General features: G+C 53.9%; 1 protein-coding gene across 2 annotated transcripts in view; it reads right to left on the reverse strand.

Moving 5' to 3' along the window:
* The window catches only part of FILIP1 (filamin A interacting protein 1), a 55,798-nt gene that overhangs the window by 24,336 nt on the left and 15,987 nt on the right, over positions 1-15,475 (reverse strand). The window lies entirely within an intron of this gene.

Genomic DNA, 15,475 nt, shown 5'->3' on the forward strand with positions numbered 1-15,475 from the left:
ATGCCTTGCACACACAAAAGTGTGTAAAATAAGATTTAAAAAAGAAAAGAAAAGAAAACTAATCTATTCTTTCATAACAGGATTCATCCTGGTTATAAATGAAACAGCAGGGCAGAAGATTGCACCAGCACACAACTGATAACCATCTGGGCATCACAGGAGTCAGAAATTAGCAGGGAGATAAATTTGCCAGCACAGTGACAATTACATTAAAAAGTTTCCTCTTCCAGGCACATTTCCATTCACAACAGAGAATTTTCTGGACTGCAAGGATCAGACTAATCAAACATTTGGCTACAGCTAAGCTCAGTCTGTCCGGCAGATCAAAGGAGGTTCTCCAACTCTGCTCGGCCCTAGTGAGGCCTCACCTGGAATACTGCATCCAGTTCTGGGCTCTCCAGTACAAGAGGGACAGGGATCTGCTGGAGAGAGTCCAACAGAGGGCTGGAAGGATGCTGAAGGGACTGCAGCACTGCCTGATGTTTAGTCTGGAGAGAAGACTGAGAGGGGATCTGATCAATGTCTATCAATAGCTGAGGGCTGGGGGTCAGGAAGGAAAGGACAGGGACAGCCTCAGCTCACTTGTGCCTTGTGACAGGACAAGGGGCAGTGGATATAATCTACAGCACAGGAGGTTCCACCTCAACGTGAGGAAGAACTTCTGCACTGTGAGGGTCCCAGAGCCCTGGAGCAGGCTGCCCAGAGAGGTTGTGGAGTCTCCTTCTCTGGAGACTTTCAAGCCCCATCTGGATGTGTCCCTGTGTGCCCTGTGCTGGATTCCCTGGTCCTGCTCTGGCAGTGGGGTTGGACTGGAAGATCTCCAGAGGTCTCTTCCAAGCCCTAACATCCTGTATTTTCAGGCACTGTAAGAAGCTTGCAATACACAAATAAGGTGCATCCTCAGAAAGACACAAAAGAGCCACATTTTCCAGCCTTGCCAAGGCAATATTCCCATGCAGAAATGCACTGATGCAAGCACTTTATAGCTGTGATTTACATTCAGGGTATGTTGACATCAGCACAGGAAGTTCCTGCACATGCTGTGAGAACAGAGTTAGGAGGATTCATAGAATGGTTTAGGTTGCAAGTGTCCTGGAAGATCATCTAGCTCCAACATCATTGCCATGAGCAGGAACACCTTACTCTATACCACACCGCTCAAGGCCTCATCCAACCCGGTCCTGAACACCTCCAGGCAGGGTGCATCCAGCACCTCCCTGGGCAGCCTGTGCCAGTGTCTCACCACCCTCACTGGAAAGAATTTCTTCCTAACCTTCAGTTTAAATCCTCCCTGCTCACTTCCTAGTCTGTGCCTGAAGCTTTTCAACCTCTGTCTGTCTGAGACACGTAGTGAAGCGACAACAGAAGAGCAATTTAGGACCTGTTCATTAACTTGCAGTAACTGCAACATCCCTATCTCAGCACGGAGGGACTTGTGCCACTATGTTCATCTTAAATTCTGGGCTGTAGCTGGCAGAAGGTGAAGCACAGACAGGCATTCCTCTCTGCTGCCCAGGAATGAAGTGGTAAAAGAGCCCCGGGGCACAACGTGGTACACAAAAGCTGCCTCCTGGAGCCCTCACCTGAACTCTAAACTCATAACAACAGCCATAAAAACTCAGCTCTCCAGCAGCTGTTAATGTTTCACTCCTGGCTCCCCGGGGACCACAATGAACAGGAACTGAAAAGAAAAGCTATGGGAAAGGAGAAGGAAGTCAGAAAGCAGAACACAGGATGCAGTAGGTAGGGAAAGAGAAGGCTGAAGAATGCATTGGAAAACAAGGGTCGGGTAGGATGTGGGAGTGAGAGAATAGTAGGAAGCAGCAGGAGAGAGGAAAACAAACCAACCTTACAGCCAGCCTTGCCGGGTCAGAGCTGAGTCTCTTTAGTTTTGGCAGCTCTTTGGAAAGGACTGAAAAGGCAGGCTGGTGGCTGCCTCACTGTGGGGCAAGTCAGAATGTCAAAAGGTAAAAGAAGACCTGCTGCCACTCACAAAGCACGAGCTCTGCACGCTGCAGAGGAACTTTATTAGCATGCAACATATCCCCTGGCTGCTCTGCCACACTGCTTCATGCTAAAGTGTCTGCCAAGAACTCTCTCATTCTCCCCAGGCAGAACTTTACATGAAAGAGCATGCATCCTTCCACAAGGTGTTACTTGCTGAGACAGAACCTGCTGGTGCCCTGTGAACTATCTCCCAAGTCATCAACAGAGGATCTTAGGAACCAGATTTTTACCACGAGGGTAGTGGAACGCTGGAACAGGTTGCCCAGGGAAGTAGTTGAGGCCTCATCCCTGAAGGTATTTGAGGTGAGGCTGGACAGGGCCCTGGGCAACCTGATCTAGAATCATTGAATCAGAATTGTTAGTGTTGGAAGGGACCTCAAGGATCAGCCAGTTCCAACCCCCCTGCCAAGGGCAGGGACACCTCACACTACAGCAGGTTGCTCACAGCCACATCCAGCCTGGCTGCAAACACCTCCAATCATGAGGCTTCCACCACCTCCCTGGGCAACCTGTGCCAGGCTCTCACCACCCTCATGGGGAACAACTTCTTCATAACATCCAACCTGAATCTCCCCACTTCTAGTTTTTTCCCACTCCCCACCCCCAGTCCTATCCCTCCCTGACACCCTCAAAAGTCCCTCCCCAGCTTTCTTGGAGCCCTCTTCAGATCCTGGAAGGCCACAATGAGGTCTCCTCAGAGCCTTCTCTTCTCCAGCCTGCACAACCCCAACTCCCTCAGTCTGTGCTCACAACAGAGCAGCTCCAGCCCTCTGCTTATCCTCATGGCCTTTCTCTGGACACCTGCCAGCACCTCCAGATCCTTCCTGGAACAGAGGCTCCAGGTGGGGTCTCAGCAGAGTGGAGTAGAGGGGAGAATCACCTCCCTCAACCTGCTGGCTGTGCTTCTCTTGCTGCAGCCCAAGATGCAGCTTTCTGGGCTGCAAGTGCACACTCCTGGCTTCTCACTCACCAGCACCTGGACATCTGGTGGAGGATGTCCCTGCTCACTGCACAGGGAGCTGGACTGGATCACCTTTGGATTCCCTCCCAACCCAGATGATTCTATGTATGAGAAGAAGACACCTCTTAAATAGAGTATTTCCAGCCTCCCATTTCCCACAGGAAAATGTTAATTTGACCCCTACAAACTAAAAGCAAAAAACCCCACAAGACAGCATTTTGGGTTTTTTTTTCACCATCCTGCCACTTGAAAGCCTGTTCCCCAAGGAGTACCACACAGTATCAGGTCAAACCACGCAGCCTGAGTCATTCCTGAACACATGGGAACAGGTGCCCTACAGCTGTCCAGCATCTTATGGGGGCTACAGGAAAGCTGGGGAGGGACTTTTGAAGGTGTCAGGGAGGGATAGGACTGGAGGGGAATGGAGCAAAACTAGAAATGGGGAGATTCAGCTTCTATGTTAGGAAGAAGTTGTTCCCCAGGAGGGTGGTGAGAGCCTGGCACAGGCTGCCCAGGGAGGTGGTGGAAGCCTCCTGCCTGGAGGTTTTGCAGGCCAGGCTGGAGGTGGCTGTGAGCAACCTGCTGTAGTGTGAGGTGTCCCTGCCCATGGCAGGGGGCTGGGGCTGGCTGAGCCTTGAGCTCCCTTCCAACCCTAACAATTCTGTGATCACTCTCCCTCCTGCAGTACACTGGATAATTAAATATCAAACCCTGAGGTATGAGTATATGCAAACTGCTACCTGCCTCAGGTACATCCCCCAGGACATGGACATGATGGAGAGGGTCCAGAGGAGGACCACAAAATAATTAGGGGGTTGGAGCAGCTCTGTTCCCAGGACAGGCTGAGGGAGCTGGGGGGTATTCAGCCTGGAGAAGAGAAGGCTCCAGGCAGACCTCAGAGCAGCCTGCCAGGACCTGAAGGGGGCTGCAAGAAGGCTGCAGAGAAACTGTTTGCCAAGGCCTGCAGGGACAGGACCAGGGACAATGGCTTCAAAGTAGAGCAGCTAGAGCTTGGATGTGAGGAACAAATTCTGCACCATAAGGGTGGTGGAACACTTTGCCTAGGGAGGTGATGGAGGCCTCATCCTTGGAGACATTCAAGGCCAGGCTTGATGGGAGCTCTGAGCAACCTGATCCAGTTGAGGATGTCCTTTCTTACTGTGGGGGGAGTTGGATGAGATGGCCTTTAAAGGTCCCTTGCAAGCCAATGCTGGACAATGGATAACAACAGCTCCTGCTGTAACCTCTCATGGTCCATGCTGCACCTCCTGCATCTCTCCCCAGCCTGCAGCATTAGCTGTCCACACCCACACTAGGCAGCACCAGGAGGGAGGTCTGTGGGCAGCCATGCCAGGCAGTTAGGAGTGTCAAGACTTTCACCAACCAATCTCAGCTTGCAGAGCTGGCAGATCCCAGAGTGCAGGAAGAGCAACTGCAGCTGTACTTTGAACCACCTGCATGGGTGGTGTGCTGGAAGCAGCCAGCAAGGAGGAAGGTGGGAGCAGATGGGCAGCAACCAGGCCCTCCCTGTCCTCCTGCCTGTGGGTTTGGTGCTGAAACATTCCACTGCACAAAGTGTTTCTGCTTCCCCTTCCCCCAAGCTTTAAAGTGAGCATCAGAAGTGTTACAGGAAGCTGATGACTGCTGAACCCTGTACCTCCAGAGATGCAGCTTCATTTTGTCATGGTTCTATTCTTGTGCTTTATGCAAGCAGTTCTGACTGCCTTGCTCAGGCTGGGGCTAATCCCTCCTTCAGGTTCTGATGGCCATTTTTGCTTAAAGCAAAGCTGGCCAGCACTATGTCTTCCCCCCTCAGCTGCATGCCAGCTGCCAGAAAGCACAGTGACTGTGGCAACGTGTTTGTGAGAGACAGCTCTGGCTCACAGGATAGTTTGTGACACAGCACAGTTTGGCTAAGTTGGAAGAGGTGTCCAAGGGCTTTGGTCTGCTGTAAATAGGTCCTCTGAGTCTGCCCCGAAGGACAGGTGACAGACTATGGATGGCTCTAGCTCCTCCTCACAACCAGGAACACAGAGTGGTTGAAGGGCTTCTTGCTGGAGTCTGCTGGTTACCCATCAGGGTGGTTTAACATTCCCTTGAAGGCTGATCAATTCACTGAGTCAATACAGCCACAGACCTTTCTTCAGCTTTGCTTGTTTATTTCTGCAGCTGCCAAGTTCAGCCACGGAGCTGAAAAGGAGGAACCCCACAGCACCATTTTCCCTGCATCTCATTCAGACCAGAGCAAGACTTCAACAGGAGTTGAAACCGACAGCTGGAGAAGAATGTTTCTGTGGTTTTGAAGGAAACTGCAATGGTTTCATGGCAGGAGAGCACCAATGGGCATTGCAAATAAAACAAACCCCACCTAAAAGTCCAGAAGTGGTAAAGAGCAGCAGCAGCAAGACCTTAGCTAAAGGCTCTTGCCTACATTTGCAAGGGAAATTACAGAGAGTGGCCAGGAGACGCTCTCTGGCCTCCTGAAGGACCACGAACTTCAGGACTGCATTTGCAATACAATGCATGTAGCACGCTGGGGACTGCAAACCCCTGCCTAGCACTGACAGCTGCTGTGAGAAGCCACTCTCCAAAGTGGCTCCCAGTATTTTAACTGAAACCTATTTGTGTTTTCTTATCAAGGGACAGATGCCCAGTGGTGTCCAAAACCTCACCTCTCAAACTAGAGCAGAGCACATCGAGATTGGAGGTGAGGAACAAGTTCTGCAGCTGGAGGGTGGTGGAAGCCTGGCACAGGTTGCCCAGGGAGGTGGTTGAGGCTCCCTGCCTGGAGATATTCAAGGTGAGGCTGGAGAGGGCTGTGGGCAACTTGCTGTAGTTGGGGCTGTCCCTGCTGAGTGCAGAGGGGTTGGGCTGGGTGAGCTCTGGAGCTCCCTCCCAACCCAGACCTTTTCTATGACCTTTACCAACTGTAGCACAGAAATGGGCACTCATCTACATGAGGAACCTCTAATAAAGGAGAACAAATCAGAAGATGTCCCAAAAGGACAAGAACTTCCCTTGGGGTTTGCACACCTGTGGACATTTTGGCACTACAGCTGCAGGGACCTGGTTCAGCTGCCTGCTTTGCAAACAGACTGTGCCAAGCTTCCCAAGGTGTCTCCCAGTGCTTAATGAATCATAGAATCACAGAGCTGTCAGGGCTGGAAGGGACCTCAAGGAGCATCCAGTTCCAAGCCCCCTACCATGGGCAGGGACACCTCACACCACAGCAGGTTGCTCACAGCCACCTCCAGCCTGGCTGCAAACACCTCCAGACATGAGGCTTCCACCACCTCCCTGGGCAACCTGTGCCAGGCTCTCACCACCCTCATGGGCAACAACTTCTTCCTAACATAGAAGCTGAATCTCCCCACTTCTAGTTTTGCTCCATCCCCCCCAGTCCTATCACTCCCTGACACCCCAAAAAGTCCCTTCCCAGTTTTCTTGGAGCCCCCTTCAGATCCTGGAAGATGAAGCACTCACAGGGAGAGGCTAATGTGGAGGACAATCTGGAATGACCTGCAGAGCTATCTCCTCTGCTGTCAGAGAGAGGGCAGCAGGAAGAACAGCAGGAAAAGGATAGGAAAGATTAAAGCAGGCAAGGTCTCTTGAGACTCTTTCAACTGAGCTTGCACACAGCCTGGAGCCACAGAGCTCCTCATGGGTGCTCCAGCACGAAGCCATCTCAGACATGCTGCACCTCTGCAGTAGCTTCTTTTGGCATTCAGGTTCTGAAAAGTTTGCAGCAATGGGATGTAATGACTTTGTAATGATTTGGGGGACAACCAGCGACTGGGGGTTAAGAGAAGTGTGCTAACAAGGACTTGGAGACTCCAAGGACAAGTTGACTGATGGCCAATGAAGGCTGCTTCCTCTGAGTGGCAAACAGCATTTCATAGAGTCATAGAACATCAGAGGTTGGAAGGGACCTCCAATGATCATCAGGTCCACCCCCCCTGCCAGAGCAGCAGCACCCAGGGCAGGCCACACAGCAATGCAGCCGGGGGGGTTGGAAAGGCTCCAGAGGAGACTCCACAACCTCTCTGGGCAGCCTGCTCCAGGGCTCCCTCATCCTCACCCCAAAGAAGTTTCTCCTCCTGGGCAGCTGAAACCTTCTCTGCTCAAGTTTGTCTCCATTGCTCCTTGGCTTCTTGCTGTGCAGCACCCACAAGAGCTTGGCCCCCTCCCCTTGACCCCCAGCCCTCAGCTCTTGAGAGACATTGATCAGATCCCTCTCAGCCTTCTCCTCTGCAGGCTAAACAGCCCCAGGGCTCTCAGTCTCTCTTCCCAGGGGAGATGCTCAAGTCCCCTCAGCATCCTCCTGCCTCTGCCTTGGACTCTCTCCAGCAGCTCTCTGTCTCTCTTCACCTGGGGAGCCCCAAACTGGACCCAGGATTGCAGCTGTGCTCTCAGCAGGGCAGAGCAGAGGGGCAGCAGAACCTCCCCAGCCCTGCTGGCCACACTTCTCTTGCTGCCCCCCAGGCTCCCCTTGGCTCTCTTGGCCCCCAGGGCACCTTGCTGTCCATGTGCCATCCACACAGCAATCCCCAGGAAGCACTGGGAAAGCAAATGCCTTCACAAGCTTCTCTTTCCACTTCAAACCTGAAAAAGTGACCTACTGCTCATGCAGAGCTAAGAGAGACCAGACAGCTTCCTAGTGGTGGTAGCTAGAAAGCTGTTGCCCATTAAGTGATGTGAGAGGCTGCTCTCTAGAGCCCTGGGACAATGAAAACCAGCAAGAGGTGGTTTAACTTAATAAAGGAATTCCCTCTTCATTTTGTTGGGGTTTTTTTCCCCCTGTTTAATGTACAACAGCTGAGTTGGAAGATTATTTCTACAGCCACTGGGAAATGCTGCACATGTCAGGCTTGTTACTGAGTGCTTCCATGTTTGGCTGAGGTACCCAGAGGCTGAATTTCACCAGTTTGAATAGTGTGGCCAGCAGGAGCAGGGAGGTCATCGTGCCCTGTGCTCAGCACTGCTTAGGCCACACCTGGAGTCCTGTGTCCAGTTCTGGGCTCCTCAGGTTAGGAAAGAGGCTGAGATGTTGGAAGGTGTCCAGAGAAGGGCAGCAAAGGTGGGGAGGGGTCTGGAGCACAGCCCTGGGAGGAGAGGCTGAGGGAGCTGGGGTTGCTTAGCCTGCAGAAGAGGAGGCTCAGGGGAGACCTTCTTGCTCTCTACAGCTCCCTGAAGGGAGGTTGTAGCCAGGTGGGGGTTGGTCTCTTCTCCCAGGCAAGCAGCACCAGAACAAGAGGACACAGTCTCAAGCTGTGCCAGGGGAAGTTCAGGCTGGACGTTAGGAAGAAATTCTTCCCAGCAAGAGAGATTGGCCCTTGGGATGTGCTGCCCAGGGAGGTGGTGGAGTCACCATCCCTGGAGGTGTTTAACAGGAGACTGGATGAGGCACTTGGTGCCATGGTTTAGTTGATTAGATGGTGCTGGGTGATAGGTTGGACTGGATGATCTCTGAGGTCCTTTCCAACCTGGTTAATTCTATTCTATTCAGAGCACTTACAATTTGAGCTGCAAGGTGGTGAGAAGCAAAACAATCAGATCTAATACTCAGGCTGGGCAATTAAAAACTTTCAAATCATCAGCTTCAGCCCTCCACAGAATCACAGGATGTTAGGGGCTGGAAGGGACCTCGAAAGCTCATCCAGTCCAACCCCCTGCCAGAGCAGGAACACCTGCTCCAGTTCGCACAGGAACACATCCAGGTGAGCTTTGAATATCTCCAGAGGGAGACTCCACAACCCCCCCTTGGGCAGCATGCTCCAGTACTCTGTCACCTTCACAGTGAAAATTTTTTCCCTCAGATCCATCTCAAGTGAGAGAGGAAAGATGCAAATGAGGTCAGATCCCATGGCAAGACTTTCTCCTTTCTATCCATTAAACTCTAAAGGCAAGGCACAGAGACAGATGTTTGGAGGAGCCTGCTACAGAACTGCCCAGATTCAGTTTAGCACAGAAACAACTCTGAAAATAAATAACAACTGAAAAGAAATAAAAACATGTATGTATTTAAAAAATATTAGTTCTAGCAATTCTAAAGGCAATCACAGCTCACAAGGATGTCAGGAGTTGGAAGGGACCCAAAGAGATCATCGAGTCCAAGCCCCCTGCCAGAGCAGGAGCATAGAACCCAGCACAGGGCACACAGAACACATCCAGACAGGGCTGGGAAGGCTCCAGAGCAGGAGACTCCACAACCTCTCTGGGCAGCCTGCTCCAGGGCTCTGGGAGCCTCACAGGGAAGAGTTTCCCCCTTGTGCTGAGGGGGAACCTCCTGTGCTGTAGCTTACATCCATTGCTCCTCCAATTCTTTGTGGCTGCCTACTATACAAAGCTGAAGTACAAACCCCTGCATAGTCTCCACTGGGAACTAACTTTTCAGAAGAGATTGTACCAAATTCTATCAAAAGCAAAACAATATTCTAGCAACTTCAAGACTACATCAGAGTTCCCCAAGGACACTGAAAGGCAACATTTTCTTCACTTAGGAGGAGGCATTGCTTGTCCTCCAAACCAACTTTTTCCTCCTCTTTGTAACTACTGATTCTGTCAAAATTAAAACCCAGTTTGCTGAGAAAATGTCAGCACAAATGAGCTGTCTGACTGCACCTGAACAGCGACCAGAGGCAGTGCTTTGGAGCAGGAACACTCACTAGATTCAGTGTCCCACCACCTTAACACAGAATCACAGAACTGTTTCACTTGGAAAAGATCTCTAAGACAAGTCCAACACTCAGCCTAACACCACCATGCACACTAAACTAGGTCCCAGAGTCTCTACATTGCTTGAGCACCTCCGGGGATGGTGACTCCATCACCCCCCTGGGCAGCCTCTTCCAACGCCTGACCACTCTCTTTCAGTCATGTTTCCTAATACCCAATCGAAACCTGCCCTGGCACAATTTCAAGCCGTAAGAAAAGCACCAAAGACCTTTAAGACCAAGCCCCGACCTACCCGGCTCAAGCTATGGCGCAGTATTACAACGGGACCGGCACTCTTCCTCAACCCCCGCAAGCAAGATGTCCATGTTAAACTCGCAGCTCAGAAGAGGGGCAGGGAATGAGCACGCGAACAGCACCCGGGAGGAAAGGCAGCGGCAGCGCTCAGCTGAGGGACGAAATGTGCCAAACTTGTCTCCAGTTATCCTTCCCTGACCCCTCCGTGCGCTGTCCGGGCGGGGAAGTCCCGTAGCAGAAGGCTCCCAGGTGCAGCTTCTCCCAGGGCTGCAGCCAAACGTTCAGCTCAGCCCGGGACCGCCGGGTGGCTGCGCGCAGCTGTGCTGCGGCCAGACCGCCTGCAGCCGGAGCCGCGGCAGCGGCGCTGCCCTGGGCTGAGCTGCCCTCGCCGGCCGCGGACCCCGCTCCAGCCCGCCCGCCGCCGGACCCGGACGCGGACCCGGACCCCGCTCCAGCCTCCCCGCCGCCGGACCCAGACCCCGCTCCAGCCCGCCCGCCGCCGGACCCAGACCCCGCTCCAGCCCGCCCGCCGCCGGACCCAGACCCCGCTCCAGCCTCTCCGCCGCCGGACCCAGACCCCGCTCCAGCCTCTCCGCCGCCGGACCCAGACCCCGCTCCAGCCCGCCCGCCGCCGGACCCAGACCCGGACCCGGACCCCGCTCCAGCCCCTCCGCCGCCGGACCCAGACCCCGCTCCAGCCTCCCCGCCGCCGGACCCAGACCCGGACGCGGACCCCGCTCCAGCCCCCCGCCGCCGGACCCGGACGCGGACGCGGACCCCGCTCCAGCCTCCCCGCCGCCGGACCCAGACCCCGCTCCAGCCCGCCCGCCGCCGGACCCAGACCCGGACCCGGACCCCGCTCCAGCCCGCCCGCCGCCGGACCCAGACCCCGCTCCAGCCTCTCCGCCGCCGGACCCAGACCCCGCTCCAGCCTCCCCGCCGCCGGACGCGGACCCCGCTCCAGCCCCCCGCCGCCGGACGCGGACCCCGCTCCAGCCCCCCGCCGCCGGACGCGGACCCCGCTCCAGTCCCCCCGCCGCCGGACGCGGACCCCGCTCCAGTCCCCCCGTCGCCGGACCCAGACCCCGCTCCAGCCTCCCCGCCGCCGGACGCGGACCCCGCTCCAGCCCCCCGCCGCCGGACCCGGACCCCGCTCCAGCCCCCCGCCGCCGGACGCGGACCCCGCTCCAGCCCCCCCGCCGCCGGCCCCCCTTTATGCCCAGCACGCTCGGTTCACCGGCAGTGTGCACGTCCCAGAACAAGCAGCGCAGTTAAAACACAATCTCATTATCTTACCTTATAATTAGCCTCTTTTTTCCCCCAATTGCAAGCTACCCAACGCGCAAGGAACGCAGCGAAGCCTGCACCGCGACACGGCCCGGCCCGGCCCCGCCGCCGGGGGACGGAGCCCTCAGGCCGCTGCCAGGTGATGGCTGCGCCCCAGCCCACGGGGCCGGGCCGGGACCGTGTCCGGGGCCGCGGCATTGTGCGCGGCCTCCCGGGGCAGGGGGGAAGGGGTGGAGCCGCCGCGGCGGGGCAGGAGGGGTGGGAAGGGCTGGAGGGAGCCGGTGGCTCCCCTCTGTCAGCGCTTCCCATGACAGCGCTTTCCCGGAGTTTATGATTGACAGGCACACACACACCGAGCTCACAGTTTATAGGTTAGCGACTAAGAAAGAATAATGTGATGGCAGAGAGCCCTCGGGAACAGCTTGCGCTTAACCCAAGCGGGATGCGCAAAAGCGCTGCTTCCCAATCCATCCCGCTGAGCGATGAGAAGTTCCTCGGGATGTTCTCTCGCCGTGCCGGTGCCGGTGCCGGGTGAGCGCTCGCTGGGCTTAAGAGCAGTTGGTAAAAGCGTAAGGAAAATTTGCTTTCGGAAATGAATGTGTAGCAGCGAGGCTGAGCCTGCGTGAGGTTTGCAACGCACCGTTCTCCCTGCACTAAAGAAGTCCTAAATCAGCCCTTTTGTTCCCGAACAATGGGAAAGAATGTAGGATTTCCTTCTGTTTGCCTAACGATTCTCTAGATTGCTCACAGTCACCTTTTCAGTCTTTACGAGGGGGTTAGAAGCCACTCTTCTCTTTCAGCTTCCCCTTCTTCACCTTTTCTTTCCTCGTTTCCTCTGCACCTTCCTCTTGAGAAGCTGGCAATACCCAAAGCCACTACAAGCATGTCATGTCAAATGGCACTGTCCTGAAAGAATGTGTGTTTACATTTCTGAGAAGCCTCCTGCCTGGAGGTGTTTGCAGCCAGGCTGGAGGTGGCTGTGAGCAACCTGCTGTGGTGTGAGGTGTCCCTGCCCATGGCAGGGGGCTTGGAGCTGGCTGAGCCTTGAGGTCCCTTCCAGCCCTAACGATTCTATGATTCTATAACTCTGCCTTCTCTCAGTGTTTTTCCTGAGGACCCTCTCAACTCATTTGGCATGCAGGCTGGACCCTTCTCATCAGGAAACCAGGTGCTTAATGATTGGTTTTAGGCTCTTTATTCAGCACCCTGTTCACCACACACTCCTCAGAAAACAGAATTACTTCTTTCTGTCTGGGAGATGGAAGGACAAAGAGACCAGGAGTGTGACTGGGACACCTGCTCCAGGGGACCTGGGATGTGGTTTGCAGAGCACTGGGGACTGGGTGCTGCATCTGCTCACATCACAGCTCCAGCACAGGAATGAGTGCTCCAGACTTGGGCACATCAAAGCCCAGATCCAACAAATTCCCCCAAATGAGAACCAGCCTTGGGGTGACCAATTCACAACCTGTGTAATTCGCTTCAGGAGGTGTGACTGGCACCCTGGAGGAAATCCATGCCACAAACACAGCAGGGCCAGAGTCACATTTTCCTGAGGAAACATGCAGCAGCCTTAATCATTCCTTCCCTTTTAATAGTGCCCTACCTCATTTACTAGATACTTTACAAGAGATGAAGTTGACTTCCTAGAGAGAAATCATTGCCTCCTGTGAGCAAAGCCAATGCATCTCAGTATGTTTCTGTTTTTCCAGTGTCAGGGGAAGGGTTCCTGTGCAAAACTGAGAGACCTGGGGCTCCTCAGTCTGGGAAAGACTGAAAAGAGATCTTGATATTGTTTACAAATAGCTGAAGGGTGGGTGTCAAGAATCAGAATTTCAGGGTTGGAAGGGACCTCAAGGACCAGCCAGTTCCCCCTCTGCTCTGCCCTGCTGAGACCTCACCTAGAATATTGCAGCCAGCTCTGGGCTGCCCAGCTCAGGAGGGACAGGGATCTGCTGCAGAGAGTCCAAGGGAGGCTCCCAGGATGCTGAAGGGACTGCAGCACTGCCTGGGGAGGAGAGGCTGAGTGCCCTGGGGCTGTTCAGTCTGCAGAGAAGGCTGAGAGGGATCTGATCAGTGTTTACAGATATCTGCAGAACGGGTGTCAAGAAGGGCTCAGACTCTTCATGGGTGCCCTGTGACAGGATGAGAGGCAACAGACACAAACTGGAACACAGGAGGTTCCACCACAGCATGAAGAAAAGCTTCTTTACAGTGAGGGTGACAGAGCCCTGGAGCAGGCTGCCCAGAGAGGCTGTGGAGTCTCCTTCTTTGGAGACTTTCAAGACCCATCTGGATGTGTTCCTGTGTGGCCTGCCCTCGGTGACCCTGCTTTGGCAGGGGGGTTGGACTGGATGATATTTCTAGCCCCTAACATTCTGTGATTGTTTGTGCATAAGCACCAGAGGTGTGCTAGAAGGGAGCTGTGGTCCTCTGACCAAAGCATCTCTTGAGTCAGTGGAAGAGGTGTCCTGGGAACTTGGAGGAGTGCACATGGCAGCATAGTTCCTGGCTGCTCCCTGTAGTTCTACCATTTTTAGCCTTGACTGCTTCACATCCCCCTGCTTCATCAGAGCACCCTCCCTGCTAAGCCATCCTTACCTGCACTGGTCTCCACCTTGGTTTTTCTAAATGACTTCTGGTATGCAGGGTGTTCATGGGGATGAATGACCTGCATTCTGCCCCTGTGCTCAGCATTGGTTAGGCCACACCTGGAGTCCTGTGTTCAGTTCTGGGCTCCTCAGGCTAGGAAAGATGTTGAGATGCTGGAAGGTGTCCAGAGAAGGGCAACAAAGCTGGGGAGGGATCTGGGGCACAGCCCTGGGAGGAGAGGCTGAGGGAGCTGGGGTTGCTGAGCCTGGAGGAGGCTCAGGGGAGACCTCATTGCTGTCTACAACTCCCTGAAGGGAGGTTGTAGCCAGGTGGGGGTTGGTCTCTTCTCCCAGGCACCCAGCACCAGAACAAGAGGACACAGTCTCAAGCTGCACCAGGGGAGGTTCAGTCTGGATGTGAGGAAGAAATTCTTCCCAGCAAGAGAGATTGGCCACTGGGATGTGCTGCCCAGGGAGGTGGTGGAGTCCCCATCCCTGGAGGTGTTTGGGAAGAGCGTGGATGAGGCACTTGGTGCTATGGTTGAGTTGATTGGATGGTGTTGGGTGATAGGTTGGCCTTGATGACCTCAAAGGTCTTTTCCAACCTGGTTAATTCTGTATTCTGTATTCAGTGAGCTGGGGACTTTGAGAGCAGGGAGAGCTGTGGCAGTTCTCAGCTTAGCAGGAGAGATTTGACTTTTCTGGCAGTGTCTTGGCCTCTTTTGCTCAGGCTGGTTGTGGGACATGAATTAAGGCTGGCTGCTTTTCACCCTCGTGTTGCTTTTGTTCTGCTGGCAGCTGGCTCTCTGTTGTTGCCTGTTCTGCTGTGCTCCCTCTCACCTGACTTCTCCAAGTGTGGGTTTATAGAGCAGAAACACTCCATCTGGAACTGTGTATTTTTAAGCATGGCAGTAAGTACCTGATAAGAGCAGTGGTGCATATTGCCTTAATGGAACTTGAAAATCAAGGCAGAATTACTTTCCCCCCTGTTGGTGCAAAGGAGTTCTGGGCAGCTGCAGTGCCTGTGCTATACTGCATCACACATCAGCAGTATGATGCCTTCTGCTTAGTCTTTGCTGGGTTTTTTCTTTATGTGTTCTGCTTGCAGCTCAGTCTCTCTCCTGTCTTCATCTCTTCACCATGCTGCTTCCTTCTGTCATCCACCTGGCAGACTCTACAGTACTCTCCTTTCAGCAGCAGTTAGTTCCTATCACCACTCCCTCTGTTCTCATCCATCTCTTAGTTCAGATTCACATCCCATATGCTTTGTCCTGTGGCTACCATCCCTGGCCCTAAACCTGCCTCTTTGCTGTTCCTCATCCTTTACCTTCCATTTCCCTCTCAGTTCAGTTCTTTCCTTGTTTCTCTGTTTCTTTAGAAGTGTTTTGGTTGGAAAAGACCTTTAAGATCATCCAACCCAACCATTCTCTAACTCTACCACAGCTGGTGCTAACCCGTGGCCCTCAGTACCACATCTCTCTGTGTTTTAAACACCTCCAGGGATGGGGATTCAGCCACCTCCCTGGGGAGCATGTACCAGTGTTTGAGAACCCTTTCAGTCAAGAAGTTTCTTCTAATATCCAACCTAAACCTCCTCTGGTGCAGCTTGAGGCCATCCTGTCACTTGTCACTGAGGAGAAGAGACCAACACCCACCTCAC

This window comes from Dryobates pubescens, chromosome 6 (assembly GCF_014839835.1).
Source record: "Dryobates pubescens isolate bDryPub1 chromosome 6, bDryPub1.pri, whole genome shotgun sequence".
NCBI lineage: Eukaryota > Metazoa > Chordata > Aves > Piciformes > Picidae > Dryobates > Dryobates pubescens.